Below are 21,070 nucleotides of genomic sequence, written 5' to 3'. Positions count from 1 at the left end.
AAACGAGGCTGCTCACCTTTTAGCCCGAGGTTCTATTAACCGGGCTCAGGTGGCCTCCGATCCGGGATTCACGAAGGAGCGCATGCACTCTTTCAGTGATCTGACGCAGGCTTATAGGGCAGCACGTCAGATCTACCCCCCACCTCACCCATCCCTAGACAACAGGCATGCGACACTGTGGAGGCGACTCCAGACCCACACACTCCCCTCCCCTGTCACCCTATCCAATTACCATCCCTCTTTCTCCACGCCCGCCTGCGCCCTCTGTCCCGAACCGTTGGCATCCGCCATCTCCACATCCTCTCGCTTTGCCCGGCGGACCCTCCCCCGCGGGGCCTGGAGCACCTGAGATCGTGGGAGGACTGGGAGACCGTGCTCCGCTCTGAGGACCCGGCAACGCAGACCATCGCGACTAGCCGGGCTGACAGTGTTATGGACCTACGGAACATAAACACTTGAGTGGACTACGGTCGTGCGGGGGCCCAGGGGCCTACGTGGCCCCAACACCTCTGTTTAAATAAAGTTTTTAACAACAACAACATTCACTAGCTTTGGGATCAGCCCACGTATTGGGAGAACTTAACGCCTGCTTCACCGCCGCCATGTGTCAGTCCGACTTTGTACTATCTTCGGGATTTTGTTCTACACGCGGACATGATAGTGGAGAAAGTAGCCCTTAAGAGGAAGCTTTAGCTGGGGTGATTTTCACTAAATATATGGAAAAGGAGAATTCGTTTTTCTCGGCAACCACTGCACCAAATATGACAAGGTTTGTTGCACTTTAAAGAAAAACGTAAAATCTAGCGACTGTTGGTTTCGACTTTTTCATTTAGGTCATCATTTGTTAATTGAAAATTGGCAAAAATCGCAAATTTTCGGAAAACGAAACCATCAAGTGTTTACAACTCTGTCTTTCGGCATTGAAAAATCATACAATTCTCTGCATTGCATCTTACAGCACATGTAAAGGAGGCAAAATTAATATATTACGCATGAATCTCAAAAGAAAATTCGTAGTAATGAAATACAGCTTTTGCAGAACCCTTGTACACAACGTAGCGAATTCACGTAAGATATAAATCGACATATCGAATTTGTCTGCTTTGAACGATCTGATGGATGCCGCTTAGAGAGCCGTGATATATCTTCTTGATGCGGATCTATTAATTTGTAAACTTCGCGCTTCTATCTTTTTCGCACTTTCGAATCTCTAAAATTCTTCTAACAACATTCAGGCCCTAAATGGAAAGTTCGCTTCCAAAAGTCACTAGAATGTACCTTTCTCTATAGAATCCGGCAAATTTCAGTAAAATCGGCCCAGGGCTTATCTCAGAAAAGCGTTTCGGCTTTTTACATGTATTTGGATAGGCGGCGCCGGAGTTGGGCCCTGGTTAGAAGTTCTTCTTGACGGCTTCGCTATATAAAAAAAGAAAGAAAATAAATGCCTCAGCCGTCAATACCGCCATCCCAGATTTCGTCACGATGGCACCGTCACCGTCGGCACGGCTCCGTGAGCAGCTACCAAGCTGTTCGCTTTTGTTATCTTCCTTTCCTCGGCGGCGGCACATTGTCTTGATGCCAGGGACGCGCTAAATCTGCACCATCATTCCGTCATGCATCGCTTCTGCGACCAAGCAAGCTTTCGGCGGTACACGTTCACTGTTATATTGACAATAAGAATTTAAACTGCTTACCTTTGAAACAACAGCGCGAATAAAAATCGAAAGCGGACTGCCCCGCCACAAAGAACGTGCTCACGGGGCCGTACTATTGATGACAGCATCAGAAAACGCTAGGTGCGGTGAGGTTGACTTCACAGGTTTCCAAGTAATGACTGACGGGCTAATTGCTTCATTATCGCAGAAAGATCAGCGCTTGAAGTTGTTAGCGCAGTTTGTGTGTGGTTCCTCCTTTGTGTCCCGTCTTGAAGTGCTGTTCTGTGACTTTACATATGTTCTTCTTTTGCGTGAGTTACGCCTTCAAGAGCGTTTACTTAAGAAATTGTTGTTCGCATGCCTCTTACAGAAGGATGTTTAATCTAAATTTCTTCGCCTGGCTGCATAATCTTGAGGACGGGCTCAAAGCTGCTCATTTTCTTTAGCCATGTAAGATCAATTACTGAAAAGTTAATTAACGTATCTTAGTTAATATGCACACAATTTCTCAACTTACTCCGCATCCGTATGTTACCAAACTGAACACTCGCATGATAAAATGATGTCACCATTGCTTCTATTGGTTTAATAGTTTTGTTTGGTGCAGTTAGAAGTAGCCGGCATATTGGTGGTTATATTGGTGCAAATCAACTTCATGAGCTCAAGAGGAAGCTATAGCTCGGGCCCAACTTCGACGCGGCCTATTCATATCCATATAAAACGCAAAAACGTTTTGCTGAGATTACCTCAGAACCAATTATAATGATATTTGTTGCATTTGAAAGAGTAAGTTCAGTTCTAGCGATGGTTGGAAGCGGAATTTTGATTTTGGGTCTGAATTTTGTGAAAAGAATATTAAAGAATTCCAAATTTCGGAAATGATAGACGCACGAAGTTTATAAGTTAGTAACTCTGCATCAAGAACACATTTCGCGGTTCTGTAAACAGTATCCTTTAGGTCATTCAAAGCGGACAAGTTCTCTATGTCAATTTACATCTTACGCGAATTTGTTACGTTGTGTATGAGGGTTCTGCAAAATCTGTATTTCCATATTACTGAATTTTTAGAGATTTATGTGTAACATATCAATTTTGTGCGCTTTAGGTCTACTATTACACGCAATTCACAGAATTGTGATATCATGTCTCATTGCTGAGTTGCTGTGTTGTAAATTGATAGCCTCGTTTTCTGAAAATGCTCGATATTTCCCAATTTTTATTAAAAAATTGGTGACCTCAATCCAAAATTCGAAACCAACAGTCACAAGATATTACGCCTTTCTTTTATATACAACAGACCTCGTCAAATTTGACGCACTGGTTGCCGAGAAAAACGAATTCTGCTTTTACATGTATATAAATAGGAGCATCCGAGCTAAAGCTTCCTCTTAGTTAAGCACATGTGCCCAACCATGCACTTCTGCTCTTCACAATGGACTATTCTCAGTGCTACGGTACATCACACAGGGTGTGCGAGAAGATCCACGCTCCTGCTTAGATTTCTGAGCGCTGGTGGCATCAGGCTCGGTTTCGTGCCATCATCAGGAATAAAAACAGCTGCCTGGGGGAAAGAATTGGAAACATTTTCAGTACTTTGTAACATACGTATCAGTGCGGACATGTGCGTTGGAACGAAAAGTACTGAAATAGTAGGATGATGGTTTCGCTGCATGTATTTTGGCTGTCTAATGCTAAAATCTAAAGAAAAAATGCTGTGATTTTGTGACAATTAATGCTGACATGAAATATCATCTCCGACACAGTACCCATGGTGTAACTGGCCCCTGAACTACACGGCTACACTGAACCACGAAATGCTGGTTTGTTAAATACCAGTAATTGGAAAGTGTTTAGCTCTTGAATTTTCTGCATGTCGGCGCCGCTGTGCAGTCCTTGGGTGCCCTTTTTTACCACGAACACTATGTTTCAGCTAATATTAAAAGCAACTGTATTCTCTTCTCAGTTGGACAGTCTTCCACCAGATGGCCGTAACACAAAACTCAAGATCTGGTTTCAGTTTTGCTTTTTTCTGAAGTGCTCTTCAAATAATATATTGTCTATTTCTGCTTCCTAAAACGTACTAATGGGTTGCTTATTTGTTAAGTCATCGCTTTTCTAATCAGATTTAATTCCTTGGACAACATAATAACAAGCATGCGCATGTCTGTGTTGCGTTAAAAAAGGTACTATCGTGCCTTGTAGCATGGACATGCTCAGGAATTCCGAACATTTCATCTTCACCATACTGTGGAACTTCCCGGCAATGCACATGCGTAACCGAGTGGGTAAAATTTTAAACAATTTCATTTCTATATAATAGCCGAGTATCAACAAGCTCCGACTGTCTGCGCCAATAGGTGGTCGTTTGTAACAACATATGCATTTATGGCACTTAGTCGGTACATGGGCGGTGCGTTAAAGCATTGTTTCACGCGGGGAAGGGCAGTTATGTCACACGATAGGAGCAAATGGTTTTGCACCCTATTGGCAGAGAGGCCACACTGACTTGAAGAAGAGCCAAATTTAAACCGTAAAGCCATTTATTACAGATGGAGCTTGAACGCTGATTGCAGAACGAGTGTCATTCAGTCTGTCTGCAAGCGCATGTTTTTGCGCGGCAGCAGGGAAGGGGAGGGAGTGTATATGCTTGTACATGCTTTGAGCGTGCGTGCGTGTGAACTTGCATTTGCGTGTGCGCGCGTGTTTGTATCTCCGTATTTGAATCTGCGTGCGCACGAGTGCGTGTGTACGTGTGCGAGCACACGTGCATTTGTTTGGGAGTGCAGTTCCATGTGCCTGCGTGCGCACATTTTTGTGCGTGTGTGACGCGTGACAGACCGCGGACAGGCCGCCATTGGAATCTGAACCAGGCAATGTTTAATGCTAGAACGTTATCTAGTGAGACGAGTCTAGCAGTGCTATTGGAGGAATGGGAGGGCAGTAAATGGGATACAATAGGGCTGAGTGAAGTTAGGAGGACGACAGAAGCATATACAGTGCTGAAAAGCGGGCACGTCCTGTGCTACCGGGGCTTAGCGGAGAGACGAAACTAGAAGTCGGATTCCTGATTAATAAGGATATAGCTGGTAACATACAGGAATTCTATAGCTTAATGAGAGGGTGGCAGGTCCTGTTGTGAAATTTAATAAGCGGTACAAATGGAAGGTCGTACAGCTAGGTCTACGTCCCTAAATCCAGTCATGATGACCAGGAAGTGGAAAGCTTCTATGACGACATGGAATCGGCGATGGGCAAAGTCAAAACAAAATACACTATACTGATGGGTGACTTCAATGCCAGGGCAGGCAAGAAGCAGGCTGGAGAAACGTCAGTGGGGGAATATAGCATAGGCTCTAGGAATAGCAGGGGAGAGTTAATAATAGAGTTTGCAGAACATATTATTATGTGGATAATGAATAGCGTCTTCCGCAAGTGGCATACCCGAAAGTGGACGTGGAAGAGCCCGAATGGTGTGACTAGAAATGAAATACACTTTATACTCTGTGCTAACCCTGGCATCACACAAGATGTGGACGTGCTCGGCAAGGTGCGCTGCAGTGACCATAGAATGGTAAGAACTCGAATTAGCCTAGACGTAAGGAGGGAACCAAAGAAACTGGTACATAAAAAGCCGACCAATGAGTTAGCGGTAAGAAGGAAAATACAGGAATTCCGGATCAAGCTACAGAACAGGTATTCGGCGTTAACCCAGGAAGAGGACCTTAGTGTTGAAGATATGAACGACAATCTTATGGACATCATTAAGGAATGTGCGATAGAAGTCGGTGGTAACTCAGTTAGACAGCATGCCAGAAAGCTATCGCAGGAAACGAAAGATCTGATCAAGAACCGCCAATGTATGAAAGCCTCTGACCCTACAGCTAGAATAGAACTGGCAGAACTTTCGAAGTTCATCAACAAGCGTAAGACAGCTGACATAAGGAAGTATAATATGGATAGAACTGAATATGCTCTCAGGAACGGGGGGGACCTAAAAGCAGTGAAGAAACTAGGAATAGGCAAGAATCAGATGTATGCGTTAAGAGACAAAGCCGGCAATATCATTACTATAATATGGATTAGATAATTCAAGTGGCGGAGGTGTTCTATAAAGATTTATACAGTACCAGTGGCACCCACGGCGATAATGGAAGAGAAAATAGTCTAGAGGAATCTGAAATCCCAAAAGTAACGCCGGAAGAAGTAATGAAAGCCTTGCGAGCAATGCAAAGGGGGAAGGCAGCTGGGGAGGATCAGGTAACCGCAGAATTGTTGAAGGATGGCAAGCAGATTGTTCTAGAAAAACTGGCCACCCTGTTTACACAATGCCTCATGACTTCAACCTTACCGGAATCTTGGAAGAACGCTAACATAATCCTAATCCATAAGAAAAGGGACGCCCAAGACTTCAAAAGTTATAGACCGATTAGCTTACTGTCCGTTGCCTACAAAGTATTTACTATAAGCAGTGGCGTAGCCAGAAATTTTGTTCGGGGGGGGCTACGCCACTGGCCCAATATATATATATATATATATATATATAGCTGCACGTTGCAGCTCAGCCTCCTCCTTAAGAGTAAGCTTTAGCTCGGGTGCTCCTATTTAAGTACATGTAGAAGGGAAATTCGTTTTTCCCTGCAACCACTTCACCAAATTTGAGGAGCTTTGTTGCATTTAAAAGAAAAAGTTGAATTCTAGTGACTACTGGCTTCGAATTTTTCATTTAGGTGGTCAATTGTTTATTAAAAATTGGCCAAAATTGAAAATTTTCACAAAACGAAACTATCAAGTTTAGAACTCCGTGACTCAACAATGAAAAATGATATCACAATTCTATGAATTGCATCTAATAGTACATCTACAGCGGACAGAATAGATATGTTACACATGAATCTCAAAAAAATTTAGTATTGAGGAAATACGGCTTTTGTAGAACCCTTGTACACAACGTAACCAATTCACGTAAGATACAGATTGACACAGCAAACTTGTCCGCTTTGACTGTTATAATAAATGCCGTTTACAGAACTACAATATCTGTTCTCCATGCGTAGCTATTAGTTTGTAAACGTCGTGCTTCTATTTTTTCAAACTTTCGAATTTTCCAAAATATTTTAAGCAAAATTCAGGCCATAAATTGAAGTTCTGTTTCCAACAGGCGCTAGGATTTAACTTTCTCTCTCAAGTGCAACTAATTTCAATATAAGCGATTAGCAGGATTATCTCAGAAAAGCGTTTCTGCGTTTTACAAGTATTTGAATAGGCCGCGTTGGATTGGGCTCGAGCTAAAGCTTCCTCTTAAACACTTTATCGAGGGATCAAATACATGAATAATAACTGCATTCTCATTGCCAAAGATGCTGCAAATGAATTCTTGAAAGCTACGCACTGTAAATACAAGTAAAATATGTATTTTTTCATAAAATATTATACTCGTATGTGCCAAAAATTGTGCCCAACATAACTGACATCAATGCTTCCATGTTTTTTGTCTATTTATTAAGTAAAGAAAATATCACATGAACTTTAGAACTATATCAGTTCGAAACCAGGAAAGCAGTGCATGCCGCTGATACAAAAAATTAAAAGGCAATGAACTGAACAAGTTGAGGACAAATATGTTAATGAAACTTTGTCATTCAAGAACCGTGCTTACATTCTTGTGTATATGCAATGGCCAGTGAAAAATCTCAATGACGCTGTCGTTTGTTCCAATGTATTACGCAGGAGTAGCTGTCCCTTGTCGTGTATCGTGAGTAATTGCACCGAAGTTATAGTCGCGACAGAGAGCACGTATAAAAAGCAGGAGTTCTGCAAGATATATGAGGGCAAGTCAAATGAATGAGCCAACGACGGGGTACTTTATTTAAAAGTAGTCTTCATGAGAATTTAGACATTTGTCCTATTGACTAACGAGTTGCGTGATTCCCGTTTTATAAAACTCCTTGGGTTGCTGCTTCAAAAAGTCTGTATCTGGTTCCCTGGAGCTCTTTTTTCGGTGGCCCCAAAATGTAGAAGTCGCAAGGTGACAGGTCTGAGCTGTATGGCGGATGTTGCAGCATTTCCCACTTGAACTTTGCCAGTTTTGTATTAACCACATAAGCGACGTGGGGACAGGCATTGTCGTGGAACAAGATGACCTCATTCGTCAATTTTCCACGTTGTTCGTTCTTGATTGCGACACGCTGCCGCTCTGGCGTTTCACAATATCGGAAACAATTGATAGCCTCTCAAGATTTAGCAAATTCTATCAGTAATGGACCCTGTCGATCGAAAAAAAAGTCAACACCTTTCCAGCGGAAATGATGGCCTTTACGTTCTTTGGGCGTGGTAAATTCGAATGTTTCCACTGTAAGCTTTGCCGTCATGTTTCAGGCTCGTAGTAGTGGCACCAAGGTTCGTCCCCGATCACAGTTGCAAACAAGAAGTCGTCATGCTCATTGTGATACCCGATCAGATGAGTCAAGGCAGCGCGAAACTTCTCCGTCTTCTCGCGATGGATAAAAATCTTGGATCCATTGCGCACCAAAGAGCCGATAACCGAGAAGCTCATGAATTATGGCGTGAACCGAACCGTGACTGATGTTCAGACGGTCTGCCAGTTCATCGATGCTTATCCTCCGTTCTTGTTTCAGCAGGTCATGAACCTTTGAAATTGTGTGGGGGGTGACTGCACGATGGTTTTGTCCCGGTCTTGCAATGTCTTTGCAACGTCCTTTGAACCGTTTGCTCCAACGCTTCACAGTGGTCAATGAAATGCAGTGTTCAACGTACACGGCAGTCATATGGTGATTAATTTCTGTTTTGGAAACACCTTCAGCTGTCAAAAACTTCGCGACACCGAGATGTTCAACTTTTGAAGTGTCCATTATGTGACGCAATTATATTCAACCCAGTGTATGAGAGCATTAAAGAACATTTATCTTCACACCTGCGTGTCACTTTTGTAAATGAGGCATGCCGTTCTCCTGCGCGCATGCCTCGCAGATAATGAACCGAACCATTATTGCCCGGTTAGGGTAGGCTCACTTTCATTTGACTCGCCCTCGTACATTAGAAATGCAAAGATACAATGGGATATGCAAATGTGAAAATACGGCTTGATAAAGGACAAAAAAGTGTCACTGGAAACAAAGTTCACTGCATGTATACACAAAACCTCGCAACAAGGTATTTAGGTATACGTATAAGTCTCCAATGATGCTATGTATGTAAGAAGAAGTAACTGTATATAATGCGTCAAACAAGGCAAATAAACATGTTGCGCAATCATAGATTCACAGAATCCTAGATTCCGCCCCCATTCCATCCACTCCCCCCGATGTATTGCACGCGACGGAAGGCGGCGCGCTTGCTCCCCGCTTTTCTCTTTTGCGCACACAAGACTGAGCCACCGTCGTCGGCTCACCCATTCCACCTCCCCTCCTACGTTTTCACTCGCACATACAACATGCAGCGTGTGGTCACGATATTATCACCCTTGGACTTTACACGAAACATGAGGGCGATGGCAGGAATGCGCCTGGAGTGTCCATATAATTGCTTTCGCAATAATATAATAAACGTATCCGGCAACTGAAGCGTCCCGTCGCCCATTACTTTCCGCAAAAGAAGTATCAAAATCGAACTTTCACCATGCGACAATTCGCTGCGCCGCAACAATGTATTTTTTTTCTGTGAGGCGGAGGCACCAAAATGAAAAAAAAAAACGCATAGGAAAGTATGTTGGCCAGAATCTAATGCCTACTTCGGGCACCTAATGGGGCTAGGGAAGAAATACCGAAGAAAACATGAGACGCTTGGTCAACTGAGAACCATACGCATACTGCTCAGTATCCTACAGCGGCGAAACAAGACTTTCCGGAAAGGTTCCGCTCAAGGAATGCGGTGCAATCCTCCGAGTCCCAACAGTGATGGCGGCGAGCGACCATTGTTTTTTTTTCTCGTCTGCTAGTCAGAAAGCGTCCAAAACCCTGTCCGGTGAAAATCCACTCGGCCAGAGCAAACCGAACGCGCACCGAAGTGCACTGCACGGTGGTCGGGGCCATACGAGAAAAACGTTTGCGCTCTGGCTGGCTCTGGCAGCGCGGGGGTAGGGTAGCGAGAACAAAAAAAAAAATTGAAGAGGCTCAATATATCCTCGCGAATAAAAGTCAAAGTAGAAAAAATAAATAAGAACGTAGTTACTTTGGCTGGCTTTAGGGCCTTGACATGGATGTCCTGGCGTAGGTTTTAAAAAATTTTGATATTTTTTTATGTGACATGACGGCACAAATGAACCACCCCAACGCTTCGTCTTATTGGACCTCGCTGCCTGCTTTGTCAACTCGTCTGTTAGTGTGTCGATTTGGCTTGTCTCTTTGTATGTTCCGATGTAAGACTTTAGAAAAGTCAACAGATCTTTGGCGTCAAATGTTTATAACAACATTAAGCCCACAAAGTTCCGCAATTGAAAATCTAAAGCACAACTATGGAAATGTCAATGCACCTTGCACATCAAGAGCTTATGAGATTTATACCCATAAAGTTTCGCAATTGATATCCATGCGCTCCATAGGTTCCGTGGCCTCAGCGAGATGCCGCGGCGAGCCCGCTCACCATCAAAGCGCCCTCGAAACTTTGTGCTCGGATGGGACTGCTTGGCGTTATGTGACTCCCGGTGTATGGGCGTTGCCACTAAATCCAGCCCGAGTTTGCAATCTTCGCGGTTAAGTGTCTTTTCGAGCGTCAAAAACACATTCTAGACAAAATCCAGAGTGATTTCCGGCGCCGGGGGTCGCTTTGGTCGGCGGTGCATGGACAGCACGAAAAAATTTCGGGGGGGGGGCTGAAGCCCCATCAGCCCCCCCCCCTGGCTACGCCCCTGACTATAAGGTAATTGCAAATAGAACCAGCAAAACCTTAGACTTCCATCAACCAATGGACCAGGCTGGATTCCGTAAAGGCTACTCAACAATAGATCATATTCACAATATCAATCAGGTGATAGCGAAATGCGCGGAATACAACCAACGCTTATGTATAGCTTTCTTTGATTTCGAGAATGCGTTTGATTCAATCGAAACCTCAGCAGTCATGGAAGAATACCGAATCAGGGTGTAGACGAGCCGTATGGAAAAATACTGAAACATATCTTTAGCGGCTCCACAGCCACCGTACTCCTCCATAAAGAAAGCAACCAAATCCTAATAAAGAAGGGCGTAAGGCAGGCAGATACGATCTCTCCAATGCTATTCACAGCGTGTTTAGAGGAAGTATTCAGAGATCTGGATTGGGAAGAATTGGGGATAAGAGTTAAAGGGACCCTGAATCGATTTTGACGATTTTCTACAAACGTACAGAGCCGTCAGAGTAGGTGCTTCTGCTAATTAATTGACACATCTAAGTGCTCGACGTAAAGCGTAAAACTGGAGGACGCTTAAGCTTCGCCTTCAAGAGTGGAACGCGACAGCGTTCCCGTCGACCCGCCAAGGGATGTAAGACAATGGGCTATGGCGCAGCGACTACGCGCGCCGCATCGGACACGGTGAGCGTCGAGCAGCGCAGCGTTCGGCGCGGCAACGAAATAAGCGCCTGAGCAAGCGACGCACGCCTGAGCCTTAGAAACAGCTCGTTTCTAAGGCAACACCGCATTCACTGGAAGCGCGTTTGTATTGCTTTGAAGCATCGAACTCGTGGCTCAGTGGTAGCGCCTCCGTCTCACACTCCGGAGACCCTGGTTCGATTCCACCCAGCCCATCTTGCAAGTTGCTTTTTATTCATGAAGTGCCTGCTGGGATTTATCGCTCACGGCCAACGCCGCTGACACCGACACCAACGCCGACGACACCGGCTTTTCTGCGACACGGGCTCCTTAACGCTGTCACGTTAAAATGCACATCGCTGCCCATTGGATCACACTGCTCGGCGGAATTTTAAGCCACCCCTACCCATATGACGGAAATCACCCATATTACCTCAGTGGGGCGAGCTATCCGATTGGCTGACCGGGGCGCATGATCGATAATTTTTTCAACTTTATGGTAAAGAAATGATGTTCTTAATAGTTGGAATGTTAGTTCACTTGTTTTTATAAAAATAAACTACATAAAAAGAATTCACAAGAACAATTTTTCAGTACACTTAAGCACTTCCGGCACACAGCAAGTGTGGTCTGCTTGTGTTACAACGTGCTCCGTCTTTGACGAGATCTCCGCCGTCAGTGTCGGTATGCCTTTTCGCGAGCGCTATAATTCCACTTTGTTGCGTTGTGCACTGCAAGCGTAGCGACTGGCAATATGTCGAGCTGCGACATCGTGTCCCTCTGTAAGCCAGAACACGAGTGGAGTGGCTCCAGCGCATCGGACTGCTGCTATCCGATCGGCGCCAGGATTTGCGCGATTGCGGCTGTCACTTTACACCGGAAGATTACTAACGCAATAGCGTTTCGCAAGTCCGGTATTAGGGCAAGCGCAAGGGGACAGGGCCTGGCCGCTTGACTGTGCAGTTTAACGGGTGAACAGAATCGCAAATGTGAATGGTCTGCGCGGTGCATACAGCCACGTGGTGGCATAGAGCTCGACCACACACAGTAGCAGTAACAAAACGTATTCTTCTTTGCTGGTGGTATAAATTTTTCGCAGGAGTGTAATCATCAACACGTTCTTTGCGTCATCATGATCATCATCATCAGCCTGGTTACGCCCACTGCAGGGCAAAGGCCTCTCCCATATTTCTCCAACAACCTCGGTCATGTACTAATCGTGGCCATGCCGTCCCTGCAAATTTGTTAATCTCATCCGCCCACCTAACTTTCTGCCGCCCCCTGCTACGCTTCCCTTCCCTTGGAATCCAGTCCGTAACCCTTAATGACCATCGGTTATCTTCCCTCCTCATTACGTGTCCTGCCCATGCCCATTTCTTTTTCTTGATTTCAACTAAGATGCCATTAACTCGCGTTTGTTCCCTCACCCAATCTGCTCTTTTCTTATCCCTTAACGTTACACCTATCATTCTTCTTTCCATAGCTCGTTGCGTCGTCCTCAATTTGAGTAGAACCCTTTTCGTAAGCCTCCAGGTTTCTGCCCCGTAGGTGAGTACTGGTAAGACACAGCTATTATACACTTTTCTCTTGAGGGATAATGGCAACCTGCTGTTCATGATCTGAGAATGCCTGCCAAACGCACCGCAGCCCATTCTTATTCTTCTGATTATTTCTGTCTCATGATCCGGATCAGCAGTCACTACCTGCCCTAAGTGGATGTATTCCCTGACGACTTCCAGTGCCTCGCGGCCTATTGTAAACTGCTGTTCTCTTCCAAGACTGTTAAACATTACTTTAGTTTTCTGCAGATTAATTTTTAGACCCACTCTTCTGCTTTGCTTCTCCAGGTCAGTGAGCATGCATTGCAGTTGGTCCCCTGAGTTACTAAGCAAGGCAATATCATCACCGAATCGCAAGTTACTAAGGTATTCTCCATTAACTTTTATCCCCATTTCTTCCCAATCCAGGTCTCTGAATACCTCCTGTAAACACGCTGTGAATAGCATTAGAGAGATCGTATCTCCCTGCCTGACGCCTTTCTTTATTGGGATTTTGTTGCTTTCTTTGTGGAGGACTACGGTGGCTGTGGAGCCGCTATAGATATTTTTCAGTATTTTACATACGGGTCGTCTACACCCTGATTCCGTAATGCCTCCATGACTGCTGAGGTTTCGATAGAATCAAATGCTTTCTCGTAATCAATGAAAGCTATATATAAGGGCTGGTTATATTCCGCACATTTCTCTATCACCTGATTAATAGTGTGAATATGATCTATTGTTGAGTAGCCTTTACGAAATCCTGCCTGGTCCTTTGCTTGACAGAAGTCTAAGGTGTTCCTGATTCTATTTGCGATTACCTTAGTAAATAGTATGTAGGCAACGGACAGTAAGCTGATCGGTCTATAATTTTTCAAATCTTTGGCGTCCCCTTTCTTATGGATTAGGATTATGTTAGCGTTTTTCCAAGATTCCGGTGCGCTCGACGTTATGAGGCATTGCGTATACAGGGTGGCCAGTTTCTCTAGAAAAATCTGCCCACCATCTTTCAATAAATCTGCTGTTACCTGATCCTCCCCAGCTGCCTTCCCCGTTTGCATATCTCCCAAGGCTTTCTTTACTTCTTCCGGCGTTACCTGTGGGATTTCGAATTCCTCTAGACTATTTTCTCTTCCATTACGGTCCTGGGTGCCACTGGTACGGTATAAATATCTATAGAACTCCTCAGCCACTTGTACTATCTCATCCATATTAGTAGTGATATTGCCGGCTTTGTTTCTTAACGCATACATCTGATTCTTGCCAATTTCTATTTCTTCTTCACTGTTTTTAGGCTTCCTCCGTTCCTGAGAGCGTGTTCAATTCTATCCATATTATACTTCCTTATGTCAGCTGTCTTACGCTTGTTGATTAACTTCGAAAGTTCTGCCAGTTTTATTCTAGCTGTAGGGTTAGAGGCTTTCATACATTGGCGTTTCTTGATCAGATCTTTCGTCTCCTGCGATAGTTTACTGGTATCCTGCCTAACGGAGTTACCACCGACTTCCATTGCACACTCCTTAATGATGTCCACAAGATTGTCGTTCATTGCTTCAACACTAAGGTCCTGTTCCTGAGCTAAAGTCGAATACCTGTTCTGAAGCTTGATCTGGAATTCCTCTATTTTCCCTCTTACCGCTAACTCATTGATCGGCTTCTTATGTGCCAGTTTCTTCGGTTCCCTTCTCAGGTCTAGGCTAATTCGAGTTCTTTGTGTAGATGTTTAAAATGTTTTCCACTTGGTTAGAGAAATATTAGCTCTCTATTTGGCCGCTGGTTAAGCTCTGCGCTGGACCGTGCAGACCGATCAGGTCTCGCAACGCACGCTGCATCGATAGCTCTCGCTTGGGATCGACGGCCAAGCGGCTAGCGGAGAGGTTTTGCGCAGGCGGGTGCGCGCTCCAGAACAACCGGAAGTGGACGAAGTGACGTCGCATCATGACGCAGAACCAGTGAGGCGGAGCTTAGCCCCGATCGCTCGGCGAACGAATAATAATAATAATATATGGGGTTTTACGTGCCAAAACCACTTTCTGATTATGAGGCACGCCGTAGTGGGGGACTCCGGAAATTTTGACCACCTGGGGTTCTTTAACGTGCACCTAAATCTAAGTACACGGGTCTTTTCGCATTTCGCCCCCATCGAAATGCGGCCGCCGTGGCCGGGATTCGATCCCGCGACCTCGTGCTCAGCAGCCTAACACCATAGCCACTGAGCAACCACGGCGGGTCCGCTCGGCGAACGAGTTGAGGAGGAAAAGCATGGCTAGGGAGGAGGGTAACTTGTAATAGCTTGTAGCTGCATTAATATGTAACGCTTCCCTTAAATTGTGGTGCGAAAAACTTTTCCGAACCGTTTCAGGATTGGAGAGATCGTATCTCCCTACCTGACTCCTCCATTTATTGGGATTTTGTAGCTTTTTTATTGAGCACTACGGTGGCTGTGGACCGTCTCTATACATCGTTCAGTATTTTTACATATGGGTCGTCTACACCCCGATTCCGTAATGCCTCCATGACTTCTGAGGTTCCGACTGATCAAACGCTTTCTCGTAATGAATGAAAGCTTTGTATAAGGGTTGGTTACGTTTCCCCACATTTCTCTATCACCTGATTGATAGTGTGAATGTGGTCTATTGTTGAGTAGCCTTTGCGGAATTCTGCCTGGTCCTTTGGCTGACAGAAGTCAAAAGTATTCCTAATTCTATTTGCGATTACCTTAGTAAATACTTTGTAGGCAATGGACAGTAAGCTGATCGGTCCATAACTATTCAAGTCTTTGGCGTCGCCTTTCTTATGGATTAGGTTTATGTTGGCGTTCTTGAAAGATTTCGGTACGCTCTAGGTAATCAGGCATTGCGTCTACAGGGTGGCCAGTTCTTCTGGAACAATCTGCCCACACACCTTCAACAAATCTGCGGTTACCTGATCCTCCCTAGCTGCCTTCCCCCCTTTGGATAGCTCCCAAGGCTTTCTTCATTTCTTTCGGCGTTACTTAGGGGATGTCAAATCCCTAAAGACTATTCCCTCTTGCATAATAGTCGTGGGCGTCACTGGTACTGTATAAATCTCTATAGAACTCCTCAGCCACTTGAACTATATTATCCATACTAACAATGATATTGCCGGCTTTGTTTCTTAACGCATACATCTGCTTCTTGCCTATTCCCGGTTTCTTCTTCACTGCTTTTAGACTCCCTGCGTTCCTGAGAGCAAAGGAACAACGTTAAACGCTACAGCGAACGCTACAACGTTCCGTTGCGCAACTGTGTTTTGGCCGTTTTCCACCACATCTTAATTGTTCATAGCTCTTACCCTTTCCCTGTATTATCTGCCTTGCACTGTTTTCTTTGGTCTGTCGTTTTGTTTGCAAGTTATATCTTTGAATTGTAATAATTAGCGCATTTCATTGCTATCTTCTGTTTTGACCAACAGTGTTTTGTTGCTTCAGTTGTGACCCACTCCTGTATGAGCCTGTAAAAAGGCTTACAGTATTGCTAAATAAAATAAAAATAACCCTTTCCACACGTTAGAGCGATGCGATAGATAATTGAAGCTGAGTATCCCAAAAAATATCTATGCAGCGAGGACAAATTGCAACTGCATTAATCAAACATTTAAACATAATTGTTATGCACTTTGCACCGGTGAATGTAAGAAAGACTTCATTACCCTATTCATTGCTGCCCCTCAGGGTTGCGAGAAGACCGCATTAAGTTGACCAGCCAGGTCATGAATCTTCCAGCATGTTCGGCTACCTGGGGCCCGAAGGTGGCCACCAGCGTGGAAGTCGGTGTAGCGGTTTCTGGCGGCGTGTTAACTGTTACGTTTACGGTGACCGTGTCCGCTTGGATGTCTGAAAAGGCAAGAAATATTTGTTATTTACTTTGGCTGTAAAAACGTTTCTAAGAACAGAAGGAGAAACAGCTTGAATGGACACAGCTTTTCAGTGTGAAATAAACTCTTTTGACAAGATAAAATCTTTTTTGCGGTAGACAGCTGTATTGTAAAGATTATATAAACTATAGAGAAATGAAAGTGGACAAAATTAAATGGTCTCCAATCCACCCTGTGAAGCTGTTTGATCTGCAAAGCTGCAAACGACAACTGGTACAATTTATTGCGACGTAGCTTGAAATGATTCACACTGCGACATTCACATGCAAGTTGCATAATTATTAGCCTATGCCATTTCAATAGCCTGCGATTTGACTTGCGACGTTACTTCCTGCACCTACAACATGTGGACCAGCGAGACGTGAATTGCACTTAACCACACTCTGGCCGCGCCTCGTGTGCCCGATATTCTTCAGGAGTCCTCATTACACACACCCTTCGCATAGCACTGTCACAACCCAACCCATTTGGTAGGCGGGTCATTCTTTTACATACCAAAGGGCACTTACATGAGTCCCTGCTTTGTATGCTACAGTTGCCTCTACCCAGAAACTGCAGCTTATGAAATCGTACTTTTCACCGGGAAACGCTTGCGGTGAACGCTATGCGTGAAGGCGAGCTTTCTGGTCCTTTTACGCGGAAGTGCAACTGACAAGCTAACACAATGCGCGAATACCTGCTCGAAGCCGTCAAGGAGGCAGAGGTGGAAGGCGGCTGGAGGTGAAGATAATCGCGTGCGGCGGAGGTGCGCTTGGTTGCCCGTGACCTCATCTGCCTGTTGCTGCAGGTTTTGTTTACGATACGGACGTACCGAGTTCGTCTCCTGATAACATCGTCGTCGCGTGCCGTATGCTGTGTGTGCGAGTGAAAGCGTGTGACGTTGAGCCGACGATTGTGGCTCAATATCGCGTGTGCAAGGGAGGACAACAGGGGGAAGCACGCCGTGTTTCCATTGAGTGGGAGGGGGGGGGGAGGCGTTTTACTGCGTCGGCTGGTGCGTAAATGGTACGGCTGCGCGCACCCCGTCTTCAATGGGATGTGCGACGTGGTCAGTGCCGGCGCCTAGGCGCACCGAGGGCCAAGTTTCGTGCGGGCTATAGACCCACGCGATTTCGCATCGCATGCGTTCGCGAAGTGAAACGTCACTAACTGTTTTTTCATCTACCTGGCCGGCGCCGCGGTAGCGCGGAGGCGAGCGCTATCTGTTGGTGCAGAAAGAAACCCAACGGCGCACGATACGTGTGCCCTTGCACTGTTTGTCTATGGCAACGACAGACCCATTGGGAAATAGACTTATGGGGTTTCACTGTAGAAATTCACCGACAATTACGGTACTCCCCAAGGCGAAATTTGAGCGCCGCTGTATACCTGTTTTCACTTCATGGTTTACTGGGTGGTGCGGACAATCTTTCTCGTGCAGCACGTTGGAATCGAAGCGAAGTGTGGCGCGACTGCCTCGCTAACCTGGAGATCGCGAGAGTCGGCGCGTGGGTGAGGCGTGGGCGCGATTCACAGCAGCCCCCGGCAGCATATCTACCAGACGACGCGCGCTGTGGCGCCACCTGGTAGCCATCGTCGCCGCACTATGCTTTTCTCACGCTTTCGCAATACCTCCTCCGCTTTCCGCCTCATGGTACCACTGAACCCTCCTCTCCGTTTCTTTCCACGCATCTTACATACCCCGTTCCGACCCATGTTCGCTTTTATCTTTCGCCTTGCTCGTTCGCTTGGTTGTTGCTCGTTCGTTTGCTCGTACGCTCGCCGCAGCAACAGTTGACATTGGAGGGAGCTGTGCCCACAACGTCAGCATTACGCGTGTGTTGCACTACCAAATGTGCCATGGTGGTGGCTGTGTCTACGTCCACATTCTTGGTACTTATGTATCCATTAGAGAACAACGAAACTGCTAGACAGCACTATTAGAGGCCGTTTTTCGCGGAAGATATGATAGGCTCCGTGCCGTTCTGATGTCTTGGGCCAAGATGGTTTTCGCTTCGCCCGGAGAGCGCCCGCCACGCGTTCGCCACTGTCGCCATGCCAGCTTGAGCCTGGTGACACTCGGCCCCGCATCCCTCGACGAACTCCGTGCAAGGGAGGACCTGGAACTTCGTGCCACTCGTATGCTGGGCCAGTGGCTCAGTCAACGGGCCACCACCATCGATCTCCCTGTGGATCCCCCCCTGCCTACTACCGCTTCGAAGCCTCTCCAGGACGGCCCCCAGTACAGGAGCCCCATGCTTCGGTCCCGCTCCCCCCCTCCGACGACGAGGACATGGATATATTCAGCTCCCGGAAACGTGCCCGCGAGACGGAGAGCGAGGACGAGGAGCCAACCGGCGACGGAAGCAGCCGTCGAGCTCTCCCCCCAGCCAGGAGCAGCTAGCACACGGCAACCAGCTGCCACGTGCAGCCACCGGACCACGGCAGCGCCATTTCACCACACTCCTGCGAAACAGCCGCCACCTCCTCTCCGCCTGACGGAGGCCCTCCAAAAAGGGCGAGCGCCACCTATCGACATCCCGCCGAGTCTACGGCCGCCTCCTCCGCGTCCCCTCCGAGCAAGGGCGCGCCCCCACATTGCTAGACTGCCACATCAGGGCCCTGATAACCCCGCGGCGCGGTTTCTGAAGGACCCAGCATGCCAGCCTGCTTCGCGGCCGAAGCCAAAGGGGAAGAAGACGCAGAAGAAGAGGAAGGAGCCTGCCCATGTTTCCCGTTTGTCTCCCGGGGCAACGGACGACTCGCGGCGCCCACCTGTTACCCTGGTCACACCCAGCGTGCCTACAGCTGCAGTACAGAGAGGGACACCATCCGCCCGCGAGTCCACCACGTACGACTTCACGCTGGTGCAGTCCAAGAGGGACCTGCGGCGTGCACGAGCCTTGGAAACTGCTGCACTCCTGGTTGACCCTGCGGTTGTCGGTACGGTGCTCTTCCGTCCCTCGGCGCCCGGTGGAACCTTCCGAAGAGCACCGCGCCTTTCACTCGCTGCAACTTTCTCTTCGCGGCCCGGTGTTGCAGTGGTTCGCTTTAACCATAAATGCAACATTCTGGCAGCCGATACTACCACACGGGAGTGCCTGGAGGAGCTGCTAGCAGTCACTGAGCTGCACGGAATCGCAGTGACTGCCCGACTGCCAGCCGAGCGCGGCAAGAGCACCGGCTTCCTGCACGGGGTGGTCGGGTTACCCGCGGACACGGACCTGCTGGGAGCCATCGAGTCGAGCGTTCCCGTGCTATCGGCAACAAGGGAGGAGAGCACCATCATCATCCGATTAAAACAACACTAAAACTCCCTAGTGTTGGGGACGCAAGCGGCTTGCGTATGCAAGAACTAGGGGCGACGTTACTGCGCATGCGCAGACCGCTACGTCTATTTGCGTCCTTGGGTTGTTGGAGTGGCCGAAAACATTGCTGCCCCTAAGAGGTCACGTTACCCACGTGACTCTTGCGGTGTAGGAGAACTTACGAGTAGCTAGCGGGTAGATAATCTAATAAATCTTTCGCCAAGTGTCGACAGATGTCGTTTTTATGTGTATTAGAGAGGTTCAGCGTGTCTGGTATTCGGATAAACACAGTTGGGGTGTTGGGGCGGAGCCATAAACGGGAGCGTCCTGCTTGGTGCATCCACCTGGCGGCGCAAAGCTCAAATCGACAAAAGCAGCTAATATTGCTGTAACCAAGTCTATTCTACTTCGCTGCCGGTGTAAATTATCGGCACTGGCCTAATTGTGTTGCTGCCAAAAATTTACACCCGCAGCAAAGTAAAATGCACTTGGTTACTGCAATATTAGCTGTTTTTGTCTGTTTGAGCTTTGCGCCACCAGGTGGCAGCACCATGCAGGCCGCTCTAGTTCATGGCTCCGCCCCAACGCCCCAGCCTGCGTTTACCCGATTACCAGACGCTGTAAACCTCTCTATTAACTGCTTCTAATAAAAAGAGTTTAATGTACTTTACTTCATATGCTTCATTTCATATTTTATAACAAGATAACGCAGCAACGATCAGACGGTGGTGCTGCGAGCGCATGGGACCTCATTGCGGTTTGCGTTTGGGGCCGCTAACCTATAACACGTTTCTGCTTGCGTACGCAAACGCACCCAAGCGCTTGGGGCTTCAACGCCTTGCGTCCCCAATACTAATACTCTCTAATGAACAGACTGCACGGAAGAGGCAGCCCCGTGTGCTTGGATTGCGGCGAGAAGGAGACGCTTGAGCACCTTCTGCTCCGCTGCCCAGCCTTCGATGTTGAGCGCACTGCGCTCTTTGCGTCATACCGTCGTGTGGGACTGCCCTGTGACTCTGAGGGAGCACTTCTCTTTCCGGCAGCCCACCTTTCCATCGTCAAGAAATTGCTTCCTGCCCTATTTGACTTTTGTTGTGACACGCAGCCGAGAGCGCAGCTGTAAGCCCTGCATTGCTTCTTCAACCTTCTCGTTATTTTCTCCCGCCTTCT

General features: G+C 46.9%; 1 protein-coding gene across 10 annotated transcripts in view; it reads right to left on the bottom strand.

Moving 5' to 3' along the window:
- Positions 1–21,070, bottom strand: part of LOC135911706 (uncharacterized) — a 288,230-nt gene that overhangs the window by 25,573 nt on the left and 241,587 nt on the right. For all 10 annotated transcript variants that reach the window (XR_011514481.1, XR_011514482.1, XR_011514483.1 and 7 more), the window contains one exon: positions 16,389–16,572. The gene's annotated coding sequence lies outside the window, so the exon portion shown is untranslated. The remainder of the gene's footprint in view (positions 1–16,388; positions 16,573–21,070) is intronic.

The sequence above is a fragment of the Dermacentor albipictus genome, chromosome 5 (genome assembly GCF_038994185.2).
Source record: "Dermacentor albipictus isolate Rhodes 1998 colony chromosome 5, USDA_Dalb.pri_finalv2, whole genome shotgun sequence".
NCBI lineage: Eukaryota > Metazoa > Arthropoda > Arachnida > Ixodida > Ixodidae > Dermacentor > Dermacentor albipictus.
The sequence above is the reverse complement of the archived record's forward strand: the minus strand, read 5'-3'. Positions and strand labels throughout refer to the sequence as shown.